Below are 22,297 nucleotides of genomic sequence, written 5' to 3'. Positions count from 1 at the left end.
TCAGCTTAAGGTCAGGAATAAAGTCAATACAGAACTCAATGACCTCCTCTGTTCCATAGCCCATGGAGATGCTTCCTTCTGGCCTAGCACGGGTATGAACATATTTCTTTAAGACTCCCATAAACCTCTCGAAGGGGAACATATTGTGTAGAAACACAGGACCGAGAATGGAAATCTCATCGACCAGGTGAACAAGGAGATGCGTCATAATATTGAAGAAGGATGGTGGGAACACGAGCTCAAAACTAACAAGACATTGGACCACATCATTCTGCAACCTCGGTAGAATTTCTGGATTGATTACCTTCTGAGAAATTGCATTAAGGAATGCACATAGCTTCACAATGGGTAGTCGAACATTTTCCGGTAGAAGCTCCCTCAATGCAATCGGAAGCAACTACGTCATTATCACGTGGCAGTCATGAGACTTCAGGCTCTGGAATTTTTTCTCTGCAATATTTATTATTCCCTTTATATTGGAGGAGAAGCCAAACGGGACCTTGATACTGCTCAGACATTAAAAAAAGATTTCCTTCTTTGCTTTTGTAAGAGCGTAGCTGGAGTAATGACGTCCTTTATCTGTCTCATGCAGTTTTTTGGGTCTTTCATACGTTGCTGGTCCTCCCGTGCTTCTGGTGTATCTTTTGTCTTCCCGTACACGCCCAGGAAACCTAGCAGGTTCACGCAAAGATTCTTCGTCACGTGCATCACATCGATTGAAGAGCGGGCCTCTAAGACTTTCCAATAGGGTAGATCCCAAAATATAGATTTCTTCTTCCACATGGTCGCGTGTCCGACATCGTTATTCGGAACAGGCCGTCCGCCAAGACCCTTTCCAAATATTACTTCTAGATCCTTGACCATACCAAATATATCAGCACCATTACGGTGGGTAGGCTTCTTCCGGTGATCTGCCTGACCGTTGTAATGCTTGACTTTCTTTCTTACGGGATGGGTATGCCTAAGAAATCGGCGATGCCCCAGGTACACGACCTTCTTACATTTATCCAAATAGTCACCTTCGAGCTCATCTAAACAGTGTGTGCATGCATTGTATCCCTTGTTTGACTGTCCTGAAATGTTACCAAGAGCAGGCCAATCATTGATGGTTACCAAAAGCAGTGCTCGTAGGTCAAATTCCTCATGCTTGTGCTCGTCGCACACAGATACACCTGCTATGGACCACAGCTATAGAAGTTCTTCGACTAATGGCTTCATGTACACATCAATGTCGTTGACAGGTTGCTTCGGGCCTTGTATGAGCACTGGCATCATAATGAACTTGAGCTTCATGCACAACCAAGGAGGAAGGTTATAGATACAAAGAGTCACAGGCCAGGTGCTATGGCTGCAGCTCTGCTCTCCAAAAGGATTCATGCCATCTGTACTTAGACCAAACCTTAAGTTCCGTGCATCCTCTGCAAAGTACGGGAACTCTCTATCGATTTTTCTCCAATGGGACCCATCAGCAGGGTGTCTCAACATCTCGTCTTTCTTACGGTCTTCTTTGTGCCATTGCAACAACCTAGCGTGCTCTTTATTTCTGAACAAGTGTTTTAGTTGTGGTATTATAGGAGCATACCACATAACCTTGGCAGGAACCCTCTTCCTTGGGCGCTCGCCCTCAACATCACCTGGGTCATCTCGTCTGATCTTACACCGCAATGCAGTATAAGATCGTTCTCTGCGTTCTCTGCGTCAGTGACACCTTGGCTCAACTTTTCAAATCTTGAGTCAGTGACACCGTTTTCTATGTTCCATTGCAACAATTCCAGTGTGCTTCCTAGCTTGTTATGTCCATCTTCGCAAGTTGGGTATAATAATTTGTTGTGATCCTCTATCATCTAGTCGAAGGCCAACCTTTCCTTTTCAGTTTCACATTCTCTTCTTGCATCAGCAATGGCCCGACCAAGATCATCATCAGCGGGCTCATCTGGTACCTTTTGATCTTCTGCTTCATTGCCTTCTGATGGAAAACAACCCCCCTATGCAGAATCACCGTATTCAGGGAACATGGGATAGCTGTCATCATCCTCTTCTTCTTCATTGTCTTCCATCATAACCCCTCTTTCTCCGTGCTTGGTCCAAGAATAGTACTGGGACATGAAACCAGATCGCAGCAGGTGGCCGTGAATGCTACTCGAGTGAGCGTAATTTACGACATTCTTACAGTTAACACATGGACAATACATAAAGCCACCATGTTTGTTTGCTTCAGCCATGATGATAAAATTACTCAGGCCCGAAGTGAACTCGTCAAAACGCCGGTCAATGTACATCCATTGCCGATTCATCTGCATGATATAATTAAGCTTATCAAAAACCATTATAGAGCATCATATATATACACATGCATTTTATCAATGACAGATGAAAGGATAAAGTTGTTAACCTCGATGGAGAAGAAAAAAGACAGTTAAGTGTGGCTTGTTTTGTGTGAACTCAAGTGGCAAAAACTCTTAGTCATTTCATCAAACACCTCTTGTGCATGTGAAGAGAGAAAAGCAACATACATCCCTCTTGTGATAAGAAGTCGAAAAATTGCTAAGCGTGGCTCACACTTGGGCAGGGGCATATATGTAGGCAGATGGAGACTTTGTCCCGGTTGGTAAGGAAAACCGGGTCCAAAAGGTGGGCCTTTGGTCCCGAGACTAAAGGGGCCCAAACGGACCCGGACCAATGGGTGGGGTCGCCCCGCGCGGAACAAATAGGGACCAATGCCCCCCATTTGTCCTGGTTTGCTTCAAAACGGTGACTATTGCTCCTAAGGGCTTTGGACAAAAGGCCTCTTCTCCACTAGTGCAGGTCAACTTCAACCAAAGAACAAGTGGAGATGGTGGATCCTTGCGATCGATAACGAGTAGGTTGTCTGCTCTAGTCATGCGCTACAATAGGAGGAGGTTTGAGGAAGAAGATGACTAGTGGAGAAGGTTTGACGAAGATGATGACTAGTGCTATCAATTTGTATTTGAAAGCTACCAATTTGTTAAGTTTAGATGATGCTATCAATTGCGACTTTATATGCATTGTGAATCATCATATGTTATGTTGTCATGTATGAATGTGCTAAATTTGCAAATTATGTTGAAAAAAAGATTGCTCCTCTAAATTTTGGTTTTTGGTACTACGAACGCAAAATTTAGAGATGCTCTTGCAACCTGTACTTTATTGTCTCACCTTCCCGGTGGCATCATCTCCCACACATGTACGTATCCCAACAAGCGCATGCACGCTTGCGGCCGGCTGATTAGTTGACTAATCTCGCATGCATGAACGACTCTGAACATTTTCGATCCTCGGAGTTTTAGAATTAGGTCAGTAGCATTGTGGAGGTGGGAAGGTTAGGTTGAGGAGAAGCTTTTTTAAGGTTAGATGGCATACCTTTTACCTAGTTTACGATTTTATACCTAGATACTTTGGAGTTAGTTTACACAAGATCGACGAATGTGTCTACGACAGGTAAGATCGATGCATATGCCGTGTGTTTAGTGTATTGGAAGGACCCTAATTTAACTTAATCTGTCTGTCAACTGCAGAAAACAGTTAGACATGAAAAGAGGTAAGCATGGGCCTCGATCCGATAATCAAATGCTTTTACTCGACAAGGCCTACCGCTAGCTAGATGTACGTACCCGTGCCAGCACAGATACTACTGCACACAGTGATTCATGGTTCTCCTACTGCATTTTTTTAAAGACAGGTTCTCCTCTACAGCTAGGAGTACATCGATACATCGATCCACACGATCCTATCGCTATAGCTCGATACATGCATGGCATGGATCGATGCATGCACGCAGCCGCACCCTAGCTACCACCTATCTGTCTCTCTGCCCTCCCCTGTGCAGACACGTCGTGCATCAGCCCTACCTCCCTATCTAAACCCTCCCTGTGTCTAACATTTTATAAAAAATAGTAGTATTTAGTTTTTAATGATATTTTGAATTTATAGTTTGACCAGCTATGTTACTTTTGCATCCACAACCTCAAGAAAAAATATAATATCCTAGCATCACCTCTCCACCATGACAACCAATCACCCAGTACCACACACATTTCCTCTATAAATACATGTGCCCATCCAGCTCTTGACACAGGGCAAACGGTCTTGTTCTCTTTTTGTTTCTTCTACTCTATTCTACATTCTCCAAACACCTTCCATCCTGTGCTTGTGTACTTGGTGAGTCGTTCAAGGAAGAACTTCCTTTCTGATTTCAATACTAGCTAATCTATTGCTTTCCTCCCCGCTTTTGAAGCATCTTAGTTTCTAGTACACACACAAATTCTCTTGGAACGACAGGAATTTCCTAGAGATAGAGGTAGATTCATCAGATGCCCATGTGAATGAGTGAAGCTGCCAGCATGATCTAGCTTTGACTCGCAGCGTGTGTTAGCTCCTGCGTGTGAATCATTGTTAGATCATGACTGACAGCATCATTTCTTCACAACAATGGGCATATGTGTGTGCAGATCCAATGGGAGGGCATGTCATCATTCCCTAAATCTCTAATACTGCAGCTGGTAACCGAAAAATGTGTAGTACTACCACTGCATGTATGCGCTGTGGCAGGACCAGACATTCATAGTAGTAGAGAAGCAAGGGAATGAAATTCATTCTAACTTTTGCACAACCATTCTGCTTGCTTGACAAACTAGCTAGCTAGGTACTTAATTTGTGGGGAATGTCATATATCACTTCATTTCGTTCACAGATAGTCCATATTTGATATGTGTGTTCATGGTTTTTTTAGTTTTTTGTCCCCACACTATACCACTTAACTAGTGTTAGTTAATTAGCTAGGTCAGCAAGAACTAACTATCCCTATGTATATGATTATTATGCAAAATCTAGTATAGCATAAACTCTTGGCCACAACTAACTAGCACAATATATATTAAACAAATTAATCTGTTTAGCTCCATACGTGATGATTTGATGATAGAGACATTATGTACTGAGTTCTTGCGCTCGAGTAGTTCAGCTAGTACGTAGAGCAGAAACAAAAAGATGGAACCAATACTATATGATGAACACCAAATACTAGTGTTTTTTTCCACATGATTTACTTCAGCTCTAGAAATACCTACCTATAAAAATACACACGTACATTCATGGCCATATCTTCAGTAGTACTATATACACATTGTTCAAGCAATTGCATTGGGCTGGTAGGACAAGTCTATTCCACTATCTGCCTGTATACATTAGCGTAATTAGCTCCACTAGATTTGGAAATAAAATAAGAGCTCGCTAGCTAGATCAAGCAAGGATCCAGACCGCGCCTATGAAGCTACATATACATATATAAAGAAACTTAGCCAGTACTACCAAGTTCTGCAACGGAAGTTACTGATGGATATATCGATCGATCTCGTCACTTTCACCCTTCCAGAACTGTGTCACTGCACAGCCGTTCTGCCACTCTGTGCAGCCCTCATTTTCTCATGCTATCTAACAGATCAATTTTCTTTTTCTTTACTGATCGTGTACAAAATCAAATTTCTTTGCGATTTGTGAACACAATCATTAATAGTATTATAGTAACAATCATCTTACTAATATTTACTCTTTATCGAAAAAATCCAAATTTAATTTTTTCAGACGTGTGCCTTCTAATCAACTGAAAATGAGGAATTAAAGGGTGAACAGATCAATATTTGCTCTTATGATTCATCCAAACAAAACCATTAAGTAGTAATTAATTATGAGCAAACAGTGTCTTCTAATCAAGTGAAAATGAGGAATTGAAGAGTGAACAGGACTACTTGGGTGTGTTCACAAAATTTATAAAATTTCCCTCCACGAAATAATTAACAATGCATTGGCCTTATTTTTGGTAGACAGACGTACGATTAAAACTCCATACTATGAAAAATTGCTATCAACTTAATGTGATGTTGACATGGACGAGATGGTCCCTAGCTAGCTAGTTGCTAGACGGAATCGATTATAGACGGCTGATAAACAATTGTTGGCGCAGAAAAAAATGAAGGTTAATATACAAATTTGGGATCTTTGGATGCCTTTGGTGGCATGCCTTAAATTTGGGACCGCAAACCAAATTTTCTTATTTATATAATATTTTGATCCAGCGAATCGGCGACATTTCGTCTCTAGCTTGCTTTGCTTGGATCTATTCTTTGACGCATCTGATGTGATTACAACTCCTGGTAGTCCTGTGCACATTTCATTCACAGCTAGCCACTCGTGGTCTGGTGCAGCAGTGATTTTCACACTTTCACAGCAGTACTAGTGGCGCCCAGTTCCATTCTTTCTCTCCAACCTTGTCTAGTGCTTAGACTACTCATAGTGGGAGTAACATAGCTAGTAACATCACACACCCCAATGCATTTTGGTGACATGGCATGGTAATAAATGAAGAAAGAGAGTGAGGTGGTAACTAGCTATGTTACCATAACATCACACTTATCAAGACAAGATGAGTCTACAAGTCTAATAAATATAACATGCATGACACCACATATAGTAAGGGGCATTTGATGATAACCCCCACCAGTTGGCGCGCCTTTGATCATAACCCCCTTTTGTGTCACTGACATGTGGGTCCGGACCCCACATGTCAGCGACACAAAGGTGGGGTTATGATCAAAGTCGCGCGAACTGGGGGGGTTATCATCAATTTTCCCCATATAGTAACTATCCACTATGAAGGTAGTAACATAGAGTAGTAACATGCACCATGTTACTACTCTATGTTACTCCCCACTATGTCCTGCTAGTACTAACAGCAACAAGTAACTAACATTGTACGGACTATGGAACATCAGTGAAAAAGTAAGAGAGCAATTCTCAGTTTCTCACTGACCGCTTGGCCTTCTATATATCCCAGTCTCTTTCTGCTCTCCCCCAATAATTCCCAGACATCTCCATCTCTCTCCCCGCCCCTCTCTCTAGCTCAAGTTCTTCCCTTTCTTGCTCTGCGAAGGGTAGATCAGGTGCACCACGAGTTGGTGAAGCTGCCAGCATGATCTGATGATCGAACTCATGGATGATGGGGAGGATCGGGATCCATCAATCAGGTCATGCTGGAGTTTCATCTGCTAGTGGGAGCACAACGAAAACCCTAAAATCTCCATCCATATGGTATGGATGCATCAATCTCGCCAGGTTCTTCTAGCTAGCCTTCCAGGAATCCGGCCTCAAGGGTGAGATGATCGAGATCCATCTTCCTCTCCATTGATTGATGGCCTGCCAGGTTTGTTAATTTCTGTGTAAGTTGAGATGATCCTATGCTAGTTCTTTTATTCATTCTAGCTTTCATCCTCTTCCTGTCCACGGATCTGGGATTCTTGGGTTTCTTTAGATCTTGCCGATTACTCAACTTTCTTTCCGCTGCCAGATTTGCCGACTAAGAAAAGAACTTCTTTTCCGAGGGTGACGTATAAATTGACTTGTGCCGGTAGTAATTAATATCTGAATCGATCTTGTCGCATGTGATTTATCATTTTAGATCGAATTTCGGTTAATTCTATCTTTTTTATTTTGCATACGTGAGATTTTTTCGACGGTGACTGTTTTGACAACCTTTGGCATTATTACTGGGTTTCTCTACTCAGGTTAATTTATGTACTTATTTTTCAATTTCTTGATTTACATCGTAATCTAACATGCATATGTATTGTTATTTTGTCTTACCAGAACTTCTGCAAGAAGAAGATGAAAACTAATCGCTCAAGTACTCCCAAGAGTTTAATGTTCTAGATCTAGTTAGCCATCAAGAGGGTTTAGTTCCATATCTATGATATGGCTTGCTAATTCATTCAATCTCAGCTATATCATTGTGATTACAATGATGTTTGTTAGGGGCATAAAAAAGCATATTTATCTATATCCATCAATCTAGAAAAGGAGATCATGTTTTTGTTCCATTGTCTGTATCGACAACATTGTTTATATTACTACATGCAAATGATATATGTTACTAATATCCTGTTTCCTTGCATAATGATATTCATAAAACGTTGATAGCTATGTTACTGAATTGATAATAAATGTTACCAGTGGTGACTATTATTCATTCATTCTGGTGGTGTGGAATTCACAAACACCGTAGTAGCAATAATTTAAACGAATGGTTGATATGATTAATCTTATTCCCTAAGGGACAGAAAGAAGGAGTGTTGAAAAGAATTATAAAATGAGTTGTCATGTCCATCCTGAGGACAATTGATTATCAATTCTTGCTTGCAAGATAGGTCTACAGAAGAGCTGGTAGCAGTGCAGCTGAATGATTGGCTCTTGCTTGAAGGATGAAACTGCCGTCCATCCATCTTTTCATGATCCCACTTTGCACGCATGATTGCCCACACTTTCCTACTCTTTTGGGTCTTGTACTATGGGAGACACGCTCCATCCTTATCACACATACACAAAATTCTTCTCTAGCTATTTTCTTTGATCTATGTTGATCTCACTTGCAAAATGTCAATTTAATGGAAATATATCCCAAGTTTTAAACTTAATAGAGAAAATGCAAATGCTTGAAATTCATGTATACATAATTTTTCATAGAGTACGTTAGTGACGAGGGACTTTTGTACGAAAAAATTAGCGGTAAAAGTATTCTTAAAAGGAGTAGATATCTTTCTTTGAAAATTGAAGAGCATATAAGTTATATTTGCAGAAAGAAGAAAAAAAAAGCATACAAGATTCTATAGAATTACTTAGAATTCTTATTTTTGTCAACATTGGTAATTTACTTTTCTTTTTCACCACGAGGTGTGCTCATGAGTGCACATCTAATTAGTTGCAACTTTTTGTTGGCATGCCTAACCACCACGCACATCCCTGATGTCATGGCGATCCAAGTACATTTGTCACCTTGCATGCATGCATGGTCCCTTTGGAAGATTCATGGGCCACACATATGTGCACATAGCTCCAAGCCTTCCTTTATGACGATTTGGTAAGCTATGGCCGGTTTGTTACAAGGTGCCCACTACAACCTAGCTTGTCCTTTCGATCCATGTCCAGCTTTGAGAGAGGACGCATGCATGGAAAATATAGTTTTTGTGCCTTTTCACAAACGCGTGTCGCCTATGTACATGATGCTCTTGGAAGTTATGTAAATACTCTTATTTGATGGTGTAATCAAACCATATCTATGGCTTATTTTAATTTTCTTGGCTCATGTAGCATTTTAAATATTGACACTATATTATATGCATTTTTTTTATATTCCTGTAATTTTTTGAATTACACGATCGAAAGTGATCATAATATGCCACTTATACACATGTGTTATATTTCACTTATTAAGAGTATATTTAATTAGTAATTAATTTCTAATTCTACTCGAATGGAAAAAAACAAGGCTCTCGGAAGATCTTCATGTATAAAAGATCTTTTGGAACACAATTGGATCAAGATGCATCTATACACGTTAACTACTAGGAATATAGGACTTCATCATATTGTTCGACACAAGTAAGAAAGGAGCTTTGGGCACATCACTTCTTGGGGCTTGTTTGGTTCAAAAGAAAAATCGAGGAATAACTTATATATTTGAAATTCCCTATTGTGGTGCTATTTAGTTGTTTGGTTCAAAAGAGCTGCAAAGGAAAAACACACGGAAAATTTCTTTGATCTCTGTTTTGAAGGAAAAACTCATATGTACCTCTTTTTTTCAGAATCATGCGCATCAATAACAAGACCAAGGTCTCTATTTTTTCCGAAACGGGGGAAGTCCACATCCTCTGTATGATCAAGGTCTCTAGTGGTATAGTAACATCCTTATTATAGTTCCTCGTGCGGTCTGGCTTTGATTTGACCATGCTTACTAGGAATTCTGTGCATTTTCCTATTCATGTGAACCAAACAACTAAATTTACAAAATTTATGTGTTTTTCAATGCTTTGTTTTGTACCTACATTTTTATCATTTTTTTGTTCCTACGATTTGTGAATCATGTGAATCAAACATATCATAAACATAACTTTTAGGCGAGACTTGCTAGGTAACTGTTTGTTAGCTTGGAATGCTCTGTTGTAAAGGTTACATTACGTTGCCTAGTGTCGAGGCATGATGTGTCTTGTTGAGCGGATGGCAAAGGAAGTATGTACCCAACATGCGTGGTGGGCCTGGTGGCGTAGTCTCCGGACCAGACTCGTGCATTTAGGTTGTCCAATAATTTTTTATTTTAACCATTCAATGCCATTTACAAACATTACAACTGATATGATCAAGGTATTTATGGATCCCACATAAATAAAAAGTTGTGCCACAACTACAAAGTAGAAATTTAATAGTAACAAAATAGAATAATGATATACAAACAGGGTCAAAAAAATAATGATATACAAACAAGAACTAATCCGAGAGGAAAGGCATAATAAATGGGGTTGATAAGTAATACTATTCCTAAACGACCTAGTAAAAGAACAAATCCCCCAAATAGTATACCAATCTAATGTATTGGTCCAGGTAAATCTATTGTGGATAAAAAACAGTTAAAATAGTATATGACATTGATGTTCCATTGCTTGGGTTGTGTCACTTTGTTCTTGTTCTATGGGCTACGGGCATCTTTCCTACTCTGTCCATTCCAATGTATAAGGGCCCCTCATTTTCCGTGTTTTTTATTTGGCCAAAAATTAATTCAAATATGTAAATATTGTTGGTATAAAATTATCATTATTAGAAGGTGTTTTTTAATACGAATTCAACAATACTAACTACGCACAATATAGTCAAAGTCCGTTTTAAAATACACATATACCTTATTCATAGAAGCGAGGTAGCATGTAGGAGCGGAGTGTGAACTTCTTTTTTGCATGCATCTTCTTAATATGAATGTTGAGTCAACCAAAAAACACTATTTAGCAAAAAAAAAATTACGCATGCAAAATTGAGTGACAAAGTTATCACTGCCTGACTATTCAATAAATCCTGAAGCCTCAAGTGTGATTTGGTGAGAACGAATTATCACAGGAAGGGTTATGCATGCATGCGCATATCATGCTGGAAATACTTCGGAGCGAGGTACATTCATTTTCTTCCATCTCCAGAATCAGGACGATGCATGATGTAAGAATCTTGACCTGGCTGGCTTGTTGGCGAGTGGTGCGGCCGGTTGTGTGGCTCCAGAAGGTTGCCGGCCGGCTTTGGCTGCCCTTTTCTCCATACCTTGGCGCGTCATCTTCCCGTTTACACGCAGGTTGCGTCAATGGCGTGTGGACAATGTGGTATGCAATATCTTGCGGCCGCCGAGCCATCAAGATCAGGGAAATCATCCAGCAAATCTCACAGAAATTCTAGCAAAGTACAACCGCACAAACATCTCACCGAAGTTCTTCTGTCAAGCATGGTTGACTTTGCAGCAGAGGCAGTGAACAAATGGATTCCTTGTATGTTCCATCAAAATCTTCTGTGTTAACAATACTATTTTACTTCTCAAACCATGCAAACACAGAAAAAATTAAAATTACAATCATGTGCTTACATATGAGATTAGTGCTTCTTTTAGTAAATTATCTCTGAGACTGCTCTAAGAGCATCTCCAATAGCATTTGCATATTGGATTGCTAAAAATTGGCTATAGAAAGATGAGAGAGAGGGTATAGCAATCCACACAAGCTTTTGCTTTTGTAGCCTTCGTATAATAGCAATCCTAAAACTAGAGACAGAAACGAATCTACACTAGGACCCACATGTCAGTTGGTCATCCATTTCCCTTTTCTTTCCTTCTATCTTTTCATCCCCATGGATACGAGCCTCCCGCGAACATGTTGACGAAACCAGCAGCCATGGGACGGGTCAATAAGTCTAGATTGGCCGAAACCGATGCCGCCGACCATCAATCCAACCGAAACCAGGCGGAATCGAACACGTGTGACACAAACTGGAGGATTTGGTGGCACCAGCGTGGAAAGGTCACATGGTAGCCTCCTCGGCTTCCCACTGGGACCGGCGGACGCGCGGGGACAGGCGGAGAACATGCAGGGGCGGCGAACAAGGCGCGGGGTCTACGGACACACCTGGGAGGTCGGGCGTGCCCTCCATGGCTATTGGGGCGGCAAGAGACGACGACGACGAGGTCACGGGTCCACACCGACGCGAAAGGGTCGCGGGCAGAATAGTCCCGTGCAGGTGGTTGGTCCTCTGCCATGTAGGTTTTAGAAATATAGCAAGTGACTCTAGACTTTGTATATAGTATATATACAAAGTGGAGGTGCAAGGATAGCAAGCTTGCTATAATTTTGTGTGAGCAACCACTTATACAAATGCTGTTGGAGCAACATTTTTGAAGCAAATTGTTATATTTGCAGTTTTTACCAATCCAAGTGGAGATGCTCTAAGACACTAAATTCAAATGGCAACGGGAATGGAGGCTTGTTTGTGTACCACCATTAAGAGCATCGCAAGTCGCGTCCTCCGAACTATCTGCCAAAGGGGATTTGAGCCGGGCTGGACGTTTGATTGCCTCCAGTGGTACGTGCCAAAGCCCTTTTCTGCCCACACGGCCCAGTACGCTGCACGGCGCCCCAAGCCCATTCCCTCTACAAAGGGGGCGTTGCGGGGGCGCTAGACGCAATGCAGAGATGCATCGGGAGTGGTGGGCCTTCCTCGTCAGCGACATGAACCTTAATGACGATGATGGTTTCTAAGGTTGAGCAGGCAAGACGTCATGTCGGTGCTACGCTCCTCCACGCGTCACCATCGTCCGCCTTCCCATGCATCCTCCTGCGTCTTCTCCACCGCTTCCCGTGCTTTCTCCCCGCCTCTTTTTGTGCCGCAACCGGCTATAAAAGACAGACTCTGCTTGATATCGCTACCACAGCTGCAAAGCAATCCTTCTCTCCGCCTCCACGAAAACATGCCTCGTTGCCTAGCCACCACCAACCCAATGCTGAGCCGCATCAACGGCGGCCAAACACCTCCACCATTGTCTCCACCTCCACCCCTCCCGGCCAACTTCCTCGAGTTATACGAGTTCTTCGACGACTATGATGGCATCGAGGAGGACCCGGAGCTCGCGGTGCTAGACGAGCAGTTCAGGGATGGCGCGGACCAGGAGGCGGCCCAAGTGGTGTTCAACACGATGTAGCAGCGGTGACGGGAGGCGGCGACCACGGAGGAGGAGGCGGACGACGACGATCTCGATGTTGGAGATATTCCCAAGAGGCAATAATAAAGTGGTTATTATAATATCTTTGTGTTTATGATAAATGTTTATATACCATGCTATAATTGTATTAACCGAAACATTGATACATGTGTGTTATGTAAACAACAAGGAGTCCCTAGTAAGCCTCTTGTATAACTAGCTTGTTGATTAATAGATGATCATGGTTTCGTGATCATGAACATTGGATGTTATTAATAACAAGGTTATGTCATTAGTTGAATGATATAATGGACACACACCCAAATGAGCGTAGCATAAGATCAAGTCATTAAGTTCAATTTGCTATAAGCTTTCGATACATAGTTGCCTTATCCTTCGACCATGAGATCATGTAAATCACTTACACCGGAAGGGTACTTTGATTACATCAAACGCCATTGCGTAAATGGGTGGTTATAAAGATGGGATTAAGTATTTGGAAAGTGTGAGTTGAGGCATGTGGATCAATAGTGGGATTTGTCCATCCTGATGACGGATAGATATACTCTGGGCCCTCTCGGTGGAATGTCATCTGATTAGCTTGCAAGCATATGAATGGTTCATAAGAGATCACATACCACAGTACGAGTAAAGAGTACTTGTCGGTAACGAGGTTGAACAAGGTATGGAGATACCGATGATCAAACCTCGGACAAGTAAAATATCGCGAGACAAAGGGAATTGGCATCGTATGTACATGGTTCAATCGATCACTAAGTCATCGTTGAATATGTGGGAGCCATTATGGATCTCCAGATCCCGCTATTGGTTATTGCTCGGAGAGGAGTCTCAACCATGTCTGCATAGTTCGCGAACCGTAGGGTGACGCGCTTAAGGTTCGATGTCGCATAAGTAGATTTGAATATGGTATGGAGACGAAGTTTGTTCGGAGTCTCGGATGTGATCCAGGATGTCACGAGGAGGTCCGGAATAGTCCGGAGAATAAGATTCATATAAGGGAAATTGATTTCTAGGTTTCGGAAATGTTCGGGATTTTTTCGGTGGTTGACTGGAAGGTTCTAGAAGGTTCCGGAGGGATTTACCATGGGGCCCACGACCTAGGAGGCCTATCATGGGCCGAGGGGATGCTTCCTGGCCTAATGGGCCAGGGGCACATGCCCCCCAAGGCCCAGGCCGGCCAACCCCCTAGGGTTTCCCTGGGGGGGATCAACTTGGGGGAGGGGAAAGCCCTCTCCCCCTTTGGCCGCCGCCCCCTAACCCTAGATGGGAAGGGGGCCACCCTGGCCGGCTGGCCCCCTATATAAAGAGGGGAGGGGGTGGCCGGCCACCACCCCCCATCATTGCCTCCTCCTCTGGCCGCCTCTCCTCCACCATACGCTGCTCCAGGCTTAGGCGAAGCCCTGCAGTTTTCTTCCTCCACTACCACCACCACGCCGTCGTGCTGCTGGAACTTGGAGGAGATCTACCACACCTCCGCTTCCCGCTGGAACGGGAGAGAAAGGAGCTTCATCGACACCGTACGCGCGACCGAGTACGGAAGTGCTGCCGGATTGCAGCACCGGGGACGATCGTCTACACCAACAACGAGATTAATCTCGTAGGCTTTGGAATCTTCGAGGGTTAGTCTCATCTCCATCTCGTTGCTTCGATCTTGTAGATTAGATCTTGGGTGTTCCATAGATTAGATCTGTTGGTTTTATTCGTCTTGCGGTAGGAAATTTTTTGTTTTCTATGCAACGAACCCCATCAGTGGTATCAGAGCCATGTCTATGCATAGATCTGTTGCACGAGTAGAACACAATGGTTTTGTGGGCGGTGATGCTTTTGTTGCTTTAGTTTGTGTACTTTGCATCTTGCGAGATGGTGGGATGAAGTGGCCCGGGCTAACTTTACATGACCGCGTCTCATGAGACTTGCTCCACGCTTGACATGCAACTTGTATTGCATAAGTGGCTTTGCGGGTGTCTGTCTCTCCCACCATAGTGAAGATTACAATTTGCACTTTCTATTGTCAACACTAGTATCACCGTTGTGGTTCATGTTCGTAGGTAGATTGGATCTTACTCGAAAACCCTAAACCACGTAAAATATGCAAACCAAATTAGAGGCGTCTAACTTGTTTTTGCAGGGTTTGGTGATGTGATATGGCCATGATGTGATGATGATTATATTTGATGTATGAGATGTTCACTGTTGTATTATGGCAACCGGCAGGAGCCTAATGGTTGTCTTTAATTTTTGTTAAAGACATGCATGTCTATTCATCATGTAATAGCTTTATTTCAAGTAGTTGTTATAGTAGCTATAAGTGATGGGCAACCATGAAGCGGCGCCACTGACCTTGACGCCATGCTGGTGATGATGGAGATCATGTCCATGCTTTGGAGATGGAGATAAAAAGCACAAGAAGAAAGGCCATATCATATCACACATTATAAATTGCATGTGATGTTAATCCTTTTATGCATCTTATTTTGCTTAGATCGCGAAGGTAGCATTATAAGATGATCCCTCTCACTAAATATCAAGATAATAAAGTGTTCATCCTTAGTATGCACCGTTGCTAAGACTTGTCGTTTCGAAGCATCTCGTGATGATCGGGTGTGATAGACTCTACATGTGCATACAATGGGTGCAAGCCAGATTTGCACGCACGGATACTAAGGTTGCCTTGACGAGCCTAGCATGTACAGACATGGTCTCGGAACACGGGATACTGAAAGATAGAGCATGAGTCATATGAATGATATGGTGAACACTTTGAGTGTTCGCCTTTGAACCTACATATTTTCTCATGAAGATCGGATTTGGTGTAGTGGATTTGGTTCGTGTAATCACTAAGACAATGCGAGGGATGTTGTTTTGAGTGGGAGTTCACCTAGTTAATTTAAGAATTAAAATCTGAACTCATTTTATCATAAACTTAGTCTAAACTCTTTGCAAATATGTTGTAGATCATGGCGCCCCCCTCCATCAATTTTAACCAGTTTGATGAGGACATCCCTACCTCACTACTACCTCCGTCATTACCAACTGAAGATGAACCTGCTGTGAAGCTCAAGTCCAATGAAGTCAGGATTGGACCAATGACACGAGCTCGTGCGAAGCTACTTAAACAACAGGTGAACTTGTTTCTAAACGATACTTTGATTGATGAGAACTTTATACCGCCTAAGTCCTATTACTTATGTATCATCAGTGTATCAAGAGGAGACGAGCATCGCACGAGGAGAGGAGCAGCTGGACATGAAGACGGACGTCAAGATGGTCGTGAAGCTGGACATGGAGCTGGACATGAAGATATCTCATGGACGCGCGAGGGAGGAGCGGGAGGCATGCGCGAGAGGAGAAGACGACGTCCAGGCGGTCCAGAACCCGGTCAGACCGGCCCCCAGACCGGACCGCCCGGTTCCTGGCCCGGTCGACCGGTCGCCAACCGGCCGCCAACCGGACGAAGCCCCTCGTACCGGACGAAAACCGGAAACCTCGCAGTTTTCCGGTTGCCGACCGGTTGACCGGACCACAGACCGGACCGGCCGGTCCACAGCCCGGTCGACCGGATTCCGGACCGGACCGGTCCGAGTCCGTCTCGACCAGTATCTATTATGGGTCGGTTATTTTCGTACTTTTTGGACTCCGAGGTCGTCCCGCACGCCTATATAAGTCCCTCGGGACGCCCCACAAGTTGCTTTAGACCACGTTTAAGATAAACCCTAGTTCTTAGTTGTTTGCTCTGCAAAACTATTGAATTCCCTACACTATATTGCTTGGATATTGTGTAGATCTCGTTTAAGTCTTGTGTGATCTCATTGTTCCATTGGGAATTAGACGGTTGCAACTTATCGCTTCGTGGTCGGCGGCTACGTGCGCAAGTGTGTGGAGTTGCGAATATCTTGCAGGGTTGAGAGCTGTTGCATCCGGCGACAGGGACCAATCGAGAGATCTCGTTGCGTCATACAAGTTATCATCCACTACATCGTCGTGTTTCTCCGCTGCCATCACCCCGTGATCATCATCACCACCGTTGCTTACTGAGAAGATCGGGCCACCCCTTATCATCTTGGTATCAGATTTCCAGTTTTCCTCGGTAAGCCATCCACAATCCATCCCATAGTTGAGTTGTGAGTGTTTTCCTATCCAGAAAAGGCCAAAAAAATTAGGGTTAGGGTTTGCCATAGCCATAGATTGCACTAATTTTGAGTTTTAGTTGCTTTTCGGAGTTGTTTTTGCGTACCTTTATCTTTCTTCTAGTAGAATTGTTAGGGTTTGTGTTTTCTTTTCATCTAGTTTATCATCTAGAGTCAGTTTTGTTTACTCCGAGTCCACATAGCATACAGTGTGTTTGTCCAAACCATAGCTACAGGCTTTCGATATACGTGACTAGGAACTTCCCCAGAAGAGACTAGTTTTACCGCTAGACAGGCTGCTCATTAGGGTTTTGGTGCATTGCATATCTTGTTGGCCGTGTTATCAAGGAGTTGAGTCATAAAATCAACAAAAGAGACAATAGAAAAGAAGCAAAAAGAGCTACATAGCTGCGTGTGTTACAAAAAGAAAATACAAAAAGAAAAGTGTGTGCTAGTTGAAATCAAGTGAAAGGCCTAAGTTTTCTTTACCGCATCCGTAGTTGAGCAATCTTGTGCCTCGTCTCGTTGAGCTTTGCTAGCGTCTCTCTTGTGCATTGCAACCTTTCCTCCATATAGTTGCATTGCCCCATTATATCGCCTTGTGTGAGTATCTTTGGTTGTCTACGGTCAGCGCTAGAGCTTGTTATTGGTGCAAATAGGTAGCCTACCTACAGCCCTACATATACCCTGCTTTGTCGTGTGATTGTTCTTATACCCTTGATATTCGCTTCGCTACATCCGTGCACTAGTTGTTACTACAAGTGGTAAGCAACACTAATTTACTTTGGAACGGTAAGATTTCCTTTTCTTATCAGTTTTGAGTGAGTTGTGAGAGTACCACCATATATTTTTGATTTAGTGCACTAACCTACTAATCATGTCTGCTAGTGATAATAAGATTGTTAACCAGGAAAACAAGAATTCGGCAGATATCATCACATGGAGGGAGTATGAAGCTCTTCGTAATGAGATGCGACGTGAATTCCGCACTAAGGATGATGAGCTTAAGAGTACAGTTGATGAGATCAAACAAACGCTGGATGCTACTAATGTAACCGTCACGGGATTGTCCGATCAAATGACGGATATACAGCGCAATATTGCGGATATGCGTCTCGCTATTGAGAACTTGACTGCACAACAACAACAACAACAAGAAAATGATGAAGATCCTGAGCTTGAAGATGACGCACACAATGCTCGTGGTGCGCCTCGTGGTCATCGTCCTCGTGGTTGGGTTCCACTTGGCCGCAATGGTCGTGGACAGGATGAAGAAGATGGATTGGGTAAGCCCAAGTTTTCCATACCCAAGTTTGAAGGAGGAGCTGATGTGGAAGAATACCTTACTTGGGAGCTCAAGATTGAGAAGTTGTGGAGTTTACATCCCAATTACTCTGAAGATAAAAAAGATCAAGCTTGCTTCTTCTGAATTTGATGGTTATGCATTGCGTTGGTGGGATTCTTTGGTTCGTAACCGCGACGAAGATGGTGCGCAGCCTATCCGTACATGGCGTGCAATGAAGGAGGTTATGACTTCTCGTTTTGTGCCTACAAATTACATGCGGAATATATTTGATAAGCTAACACTATTGAGGCAAGGTGTGAAGACGGTTGATGAGTACTACATGGAGATGGAGATGCTTATGCAGCGTGGTCGTGTCCGTGAGTCTCTAGAGATGACAATGCATCGTTTTCTCAATGGATTGAAGTATGATGTTAAAGGCATTGTTCGTCATTACACCTACACCAATATGAATCAACTGTTACATCATGCAAGAGAAGCTGAATCACAGTTGGCTGAAGAAGCAAAGGTTAAGGGACGTGCTACGGGAGCTGGGCGTTTTACACCCCACGCGCCCTCTACGGCGCCGGCGCCTTCGACGCGCTCCGCTCCTTACTCTACTCCGCCTAGCAAACCGGTCTCCAATGTATCTAATGCAAAGAAATCCGAATCTGCTGCAAGTACGAGTGGTTCTAGTATGTCTACAACGCGCAACCGCGATATGCTTTGCCATACATGTGGTGGCAAGGGCCACTTCAAGAGAGATTGTCCTAACCGCAAAGTCATGATTGTCAATGAGGACAATGAGTATGAGACTCGGAGATGATGTTGATCCAAATGCTCCAGTACGATGATGACTATGACACCGATGGTGAAGATGCATATCCTTCCGATGCTCGAACCATTGTTGTGTCGCAGACGTGCTCTTAATGTGTTGCCTAGTGCATCTACTCAGCCGCTGCAATTTGTTCCAAACTAAAGCTTTAGTTGGTCCTGACAAGGCTTGCAAGGTCATTATTGATGGCGGGAGTTGCCGCAATTTAGCAAGCAAGGAGTTATGTACCAAGCTGAAGTTGAAGTACCTACCGCACCCGCATCCATATTATATTCAGTGGTTGAGCGACAATGGTGAGATGAAGGTAAACCACATGGTGCGTGTTGAGTTTGCGATTGGACCGTATAAGGATTGCATTGATTTTGATGTGGTTCCTATGACGGTTTGTCACCTACTATTGGGTCGGCCTTGGCTCTATGATCGTTCTGTGCAACACAATGGCCGAGCCAATACATATCACTTGGAGTACAAGGGCAAGAAAATTAACTTACAGCCTATGTCACCACAACAAATTGTCAATGAGTCTCGTCAGAAGATTGAAGTCAACTTGGAGGATGCACCTCTAGATAGGCGAGAGAATTGTAATGTCGTGAGTGATATAACGAAAAGTGAGAGAGTGAATTCCTTAGTTTCATTAGCCACCAAAGAAGACATGAGAGAATTTAGTGAGGATCCTACGGCCATGCCTCTTGTGCTTTTGTACAGGGGTACGGTATTGGTTTCTAATGACATGACCCCTCTTCCTCTTGGTGTTTCTAGTGTTTTGCAGGAATTCGACGACGTGTTTCCGGAGGAGGTACCCGCAGGCCTACCACCATTGCGAGGTATTGAACATCAAATTGACTTGATTCCCGGAGCATCGCTGCCCAATAGGGCGCCATATCGCACTAATCCCGAAGAGACGAAGGAGATACGTAAGCAAGTACAAGCGCTACTCGACAAAGGTTATATTCGCATAAGCCTTAGTCCTTGTGCTGTTCCTCGTTATTCTAGTTCCTAAGAAAGATGGTACTTGGCGTATGTGCGTAGATTGTAGAGCTATAAACAACATTACTATTCGATATCGTCATCCTATTCCCCGTTTAGAGGATATGTTAGATGAATTGAGTGGTGTCGCTGTGTTCTCTAAAATTGATTTGCGTAGTGGCTATCATCAAATTAGGATGAAAGAAGGGGATGAGTGGAAAACAGCCTTTAAAACAAAATTTGGTTTATACGAGTGGTTAGTAATGCCTTTTGGGTTAACTAATGCACCTAGCACTTTCATGAGACTGATGAACCATGTTTTGCGTGATTTTATTGGCAAATTTGTGGTTGTGTATTTTGATGACATATTAATCTACAGCCGCAATGAATCTGATCATACTATACATATTAGACATGTTTTGCAAGTGTTGCGTGATAATCAACTCTATGGTAATCTTGAGAAGTGCACATTTTGCAAAGATAAGGTCATATTTCTTGGTTATGTTGTCTCTAAGCATGGAGTAGAAGTAGATGTGTCTAAAATTGAAGCTATTCAAAATTGGCCTACTCCCATGAATGTGAGTCAAGTACGAAGTTTCCATGGTCTAGCTGGGTTTTATCGCAGATTTGTGCCCAACTTTAGTACTATTGCTGCACCTTTGAATGATTTGACTAAAAAGGGTATTGTTTTTGCGTGGGGCGTAGCCCAAGATCATGCTTTTGATGAACTTAAGAGATTGTTAACTTCTGCACCGTTGCTTGCACTTCCTGATTTCAATAAGCAATTTGAGATTGAATGTGATGCTAGTGGTATTGGAATTGGTGGTGTGTTGATGCAAGAGGGTCACCCAATTGCATATTTTTCTAAGAAATTATCTGGTGCTAAGTTGAACTATCCAATATATGATAAAGAATTGTATGCTTTAATTAGAGTTCTTGAGGTTTGGCAACATTATTTGTGGCCAAAAGAATTTATCATACATTCTGATCATGAAGCTTTGAAATACCCGAAAGCTCAATCTACTTTGCATAAGCGTCTAGCTAAGTGGGTTGAGTTCATTGAGTCTTTTCCATACATTATTAAGCATAAGAAGGGAAAAGATAATATTGTTGCCGATGCTCTATCTAGGAAGAATATGCTATTAACTCAACTTGATGTTAAAATTCCTGGTTTAGAGATACTATGTGATTTGTATGCCACCGATCATGATTTTGCTGAACCATATCGCTTATGTGCTCTTGGTAAAGCATGGGAAAAATATCACATACATGATGGGTTCTTGTTTAGGGCTAACAAACTATGTGTTTCGGAATCGTCTCGTGCGTTTGCTCTTATTGCAGGAATCACATGCCGGAGGTTTGATGGGTCACTTTGGGCGTGAGAAGACGCTACTCATGCTAGCTGACCACTTTTATTGGCCAAAGATGAGGCGGGACGTGGATCGATATGTGAGGAGATGCATTACTTGCAACAAGTCTAAGTCCAAGCTGAAGCCTCATGGTTTGTATACTCCTTTACCGGCACCTACTACACCTTGGGAGGATATTAGTATGGATTTTGTGTTGGGTTTGCCGCGTACTAAGAGAGGCCATGATTCTATATTTGTGGTAGTGGATAGATTCTCTAAGATGTCCCACTTTATTGCCTGCCACAAGAGCGACGATGCGTCGCATATTGCTAACCCGTTTTTCATGGAGATTGTACGTCTACATGGAGTCCCGAAGACTATTGTTTCGATCGTGACGTCAAGTTTATGAGCTACTTTTGGAAGACGCTTTGGAGGAAGTCGGGGACGAAGCCGCTGTTCAAGTACTACTTGTCATCCCCAAACCGATGGTCAAACTCGAAGTGGTGAATAGAACATTGTCACAACCGTTGAGATCCATGATCAAGAAGAACCTCGAAGGAGTGGGAAGAGTGTTTGCCGCATGTGGAGTTTGCTTACAACAGGGCGGTACATTCTACCACGTAGCTATGTCCTTTTGAGGTGGTGTATGGT

General features: G+C 42.9%; 1 long non-coding RNA gene across 1 annotated transcript; it reads left to right on the top strand.

Annotated features, from left to right (window-relative positions):
• The first annotated feature begins 6,890 nt into the window (after positions 1-6,890).
• On the top strand, positions 6,891-7,851 carry LOC124658424. Its single transcript, XR_006989186.1, has 2 exons — positions 6,891-7,232; positions 7,660-7,851. It is a non-coding gene; the product is annotated as an uncharacterized LOC124658424 (long non-coding RNA).
• The last annotated feature ends 14,446 nt before the right edge of the window (positions 7,852-22,297 follow it).

The sequence above is a fragment of the Lolium rigidum genome, chromosome 5, assembly GCF_022539505.1.
Source record: "Lolium rigidum isolate FL_2022 chromosome 5, APGP_CSIRO_Lrig_0.1, whole genome shotgun sequence".
Taxonomy (NCBI): domain Eukaryota; kingdom Viridiplantae; phylum Streptophyta; class Magnoliopsida; order Poales; family Poaceae; genus Lolium; species Lolium rigidum.
The sequence above is the reverse complement of the archived record's forward strand: the minus strand, read 5'-3'. Positions and strand labels throughout refer to the sequence as shown.